Consider the following 4,917-nt stretch of genomic DNA (forward strand, 5'->3'; position numbering starts at 1 on the left):
ATATATATATATATATATATATATATATATATATATATATATATATGGCTTTGCCTTTCTAAACCTGCTAAATTATTGCTGGACCATAATGAAAAATGATAATTGTAAGTGGAAAACTGAAATCCACCATAGTCAATATTTCTTATCCTTGGCCATCCTGTAGTAATTCTTCTAGATTCTTCTTCATTTTTTAAATTTATAAGTAAGAGAGCCTTCTCTTTCAACCCTTCCACAATCTCTTGTTTCCTTGGAAAGGTATTATTTTGATAGTTAAGTATTAAAAATATGTGCATTTACAAATCACAGCAAACCAGTGATTACCATGTTGGATTTCAAAACTTATAAGGCATGGCACTAAATGTCAAAGAAAAATGATAGGGCAAGCATGAATCTTTATTTTTATGTCATAACTTGAAGTTTTATAAAATTTACCTTCCTGTGCATATACTGTGACTTCACAGTGTGTTTAGTAACTACCAATGTCCAAGTAGCCTAGGGTTGAGGATAGGGGAAAAAAAAAGACATTATTACTTAACTCCTCATGCAATAAGAGAAAGGTACAGTGTTTGGCAATATTACTTAATATGCTTAGATTCATGACAGATGAAAGTAAACCAATGTATTTCATTAAGACTAGGACAGAATCAACAATTTCCTATTAATTTATACATTCCTATCTGTTTGGGTCCTGGTGTGCAGCTAATTAATAAAAATATTTAGCATAACTGTTCAGAAATTTTGCAATTTGTTCAAAGGTCACTAGTAGTGAAAGAAAAATCATTGATTTAGGCATGTTTTTCTCTTCCCCCTCTTTCAATAATTGTTTAAGACAGGCTTCACATACTGTCTTAATGACTAGTCATATGTAATTGAACAAATAATCGGTACAACTTTCTTGATGGCTCTCAAAGCTCTGTCTTATCAAGGTACACCATGCACTGTGATTAGGACTTGCTTCAGCTGTTAATGAGAAATGTAAATGACTTAAATAAAATTATTTCTTTCCCATATAAAATGGAAGAGGTAGGTTCCTCCACCATCCATAAGCTCCATTCCTAGAGTCCCTTCAGGGTCCAAGATGACTGCTCCAACTCCAAATTCCCTTATCTACAATCTGAACAGCAAAAGGAAGTAGGAGGAGAAAGTCGCACACATTCCTTTTAATGGCAACCCTTGGAAGTTTTACTTAACCACTTCTGTTAATATTCCATTGGCCAGTGTCACACTAAGCTTTAATAGTGTCTGCAGAATGAGGTAATCTTTGTGTATTACCAAGTTCCCAACTAAACACTGGCTCCTCTAATTCTTTAGAAAAATGTAGGACAGAATTTAATTGACTCATCCTATCTGTACCACAAAACTAAACTGGTCAGTGAATACTAGTAAATAAAATTGATACCAGAGCTGTAGTTAATGCTGATTTATAGATTACATTGTTCTAATCCTAAAGCTATAACAGCCAGCCATTTGTTTTATACTCCAACTACAAGATATTTTCTAGATATGTGATGGATTGTGCCACAAGGCAAAAAAGCCTTGCTTAAGAATTATCAGTTACATCAGTAAACTAGAATATTATGTCTAGCAATCTTGACGTCATTGTTTAGAATTTTATGTCAATAATGAATATTTTTAAGGAAACGAATATTATTAGATTTTACATTTTGAAAATGTGTAAATCATTTGGAAATTGTGTAAATATGTATTTTCTCAAGTGACGTGTCACCAACAACTAACTTAATCTCCCGAGAAGATCATTGTACCGTGATTTTAACACCTTAAAAAGAATACACAAATCAGTACAATTACCATCCAGATGGACTAATAAAAAATAATGTAATGATTCATCACACTTTCCTACCACATTTTCTTGCTTATCTGTAGTTATTCTTTATTTTACCATGCATTATGAGTCAAAATGACTAATGCAAACAGATGTAACAAACAGCAACTTAATGCACAAGCATGAGGAATTAGAGATGCAGAACCTGCTCTAATCATTTAGTATGAGGATTAACCTCAAAATAAAAATGGGCTTATTACTATATATTAATGGATTTTAAAAGTATATTATTTTCTTTTTTGTATAAATTTTCTCTATTTATTAAAACAGTAATTTATTTTTATCACATCATTTTCCAATATAAAGACATGAGAAAAATAATGGAAAATGGGAAAAACAACACCTCAGTTTTTATCAAATATATTAACTATGCATGAGACTAATCTCTTTATAATATTATATAAAAATATATAAATATTATAAACATATAATTAATTCCAGTCTCCATGTACTAAGTTACACCTGGTTGTCATTACTATGACACTTTACTTCTGGTCCCAGTATGGTATAATTTCTGTGGTAATCGTACCTGAGAGATATTTTTACATTTCAGACATCATTACAATTCAAGGAACCTGCAGTTTAGTCCTGCTGCTAGTCTGGACTTCACTTTGGGGATAAGTGTTAGGTCCCACATACTTCATGATTGGTGGCCTCTAGTGGATATTGACAGCTACACAACATAATCTCTATGCTCCTCTTTTGCTTGGCACACAGTCCCATTTACAGTCGTGCTTGACCATGCTATGAAATCTGAACCGAGAGAATATAGCACATGATGTATGAAATACCCAGGCTAATGCATTGAAGAAGCTGTGCCTCCAAATTTTCTCTTCATTTCTCCCAGCAGATGAATCTGAGGACAAGGTAATAGTGGTTGACAGAGCCATAAAATGGAAAGAGCCTCAGGATCTGCGGAGCCCACCCCCCAAGGAGAAGATCTACCAGATACACTACTTAACAGGATTATCAGTGGAATGCAAATGTATTTCACTACGCTTCCCCTTTATGCTATTTAGGTCTATTTGTTATTGTAGCCTATTCTACTCTACCTAACACACAGCCAAATATACTCTCCTTAAGCTTAAGCTTTTCACCTCAGTTCTCTTTTTGAATACTCCAAATGCATTTCTTCACTCTAAATGTGTTTTTCTGAGATTAGAGATGGCATGATTAAAACAAAGAAAAATAAATACCTCTAGTTATAAAAAATATACAGTGTAAAACATAGGATTAAGTAATAAGTATTTTTCTTTCAACTACTCGCATTAACATAGGAACATAAAAATGTTCATGGTTTTAAACTTTCCTACATGTTTGAGACATTAAAAAGCCTAACAAATTTTAACAAAAATATAAAACAAAATAGTACCATAGCAAGTGTTTTTGTCTTGCTGATTATTCAATTATGTCTGAATTAAAATATCAAAGAAATCTAAAAAAAATGTGGCTGTTATTTTTTTAGTCAAGACCCTTCTCAGGAGAAAATTCTTTAGAATTTGTTTTCAATACAAGATTCCCAGAAATGAATTTTATAAATATGGAGTCTTCTTTGCTCGAAATTTCTTATTGATCTTTTGTCATTTACGGATTGATTTTTTCCGGAAAATATTTTTGTGTGAAAATTATCCTTTTATACATAATATTCTACTTGGCTCTATCTTTTCCCACCAGGTTGAACACCAATCTGAGTTATACTCATTAGTATGTGGTAGCCACTGCCCTGTCATTTGGAAAGGGATTTTACTGCATGGATTGAGAGGATAAAGATCAATGGTAAGTGGGAATGCATTACATAACCTAGTGGTGGACTCACTTTTCCTGAGAGACTTCAGAACTCTTTGTAATTCTTTGAACACTCCATGTTTATGTATCCGAGAATTTGCACTTAATTTCCCCTAGCCTGGAATGACATTTATGGTTCTGATCCCCTGGTGAACTACGTGAGGTTCTAACATAACCTCATCCGATAATATTTCCAAAGTATTTGCTGAGTGGATCCTCCATCTTCTCTGCTCCCATAGCTCCTGTAATACTTGGCACATTGGAGTTACTTAGATTTCCAGCTAAAATCTTGGAGAGAAGAATTGTGACACGCTCACCTTTATAAGCCAGTCCCATATATGGAACATAGATGTCTGTGGATGGATACTGAAAATAATAAGTCACAGTTTTTTTGTTTTGTTTTGTTTTAAAGATTTTATTTATTTATTTCAGAGAGAGAGAATGAGAGCGAGCACATGAGAGGGGGGAGCGGGAGAGGGAGAAGCAGACTCCCTGCTGAGCAGGGAGCCTGATGCAGGACTCGATCCCTGGACTCCAGGATCATGACCTGAACTGAAGGCAGTCGCCCAACCAACTGAGCCACCCAGGCGCCCAGTCACAGTTTTTTTAATGAGACAAATCTGCTACTGATCCAGATTAAAGATTTCATGTGCATCTCAATCAGCAGATCCTAGGAAAATGAGGTGGTTAACATTAGAACAGCACCAGAATTGTGCTTCAATATACTGGTAGTTGCTGTAGCAAATGCTCCTTAAGTAAACTATAAATTAACTTTCAATGTTTACTTCATTCTGCAACTTACCATTCTGTTGCATTATAACTTTGCACATTAAAGAAATTTCGTGGGTACTATTAAGAAGAAGATCCACAATGCTCAGAAAAGGCAGCCAAGAAAACATATTTGGTGAATCTGAAGGGGAAAAAAAGATAGTTTCTTTTAAGTATGTATAACTTTACAGTTTCAGGAAATGATCTTTCTACTTATCCTTATAATAACCCCATGAATAGTGCTTATTCCAGATTTCAATTATCTTCTTCAGTACTGAAGTGATTTTAATAATACCTCTTTTACTTTACAAGAAAATGAGGTCCAGAACGACTGAGACCTGCCCCAAACCACATACCAAATAAATTTAGATTAGATTAAGAACCAAGGTGAATGACTTTAATTGGGTTCAGTTTGCATTTCAAATATGTAACATTGCTTCTATTTCTTTAATACAGTAAATGTAAATGTGTACAAGATAGTTCATATAAGTGCTTTAAAACTGAATGATACCACTGATAAG

This window comes from Mirounga leonina, unplaced genomic scaffold (genome assembly GCF_011800145.1).
Source record: "Mirounga leonina isolate KUSES-001 unplaced genomic scaffold, KU_Mleo_1.0 Mir_127, whole genome shotgun sequence".
Lineage (NCBI taxonomy): Eukaryota > Metazoa > Chordata > Mammalia > Carnivora > Phocidae > Mirounga > Mirounga leonina.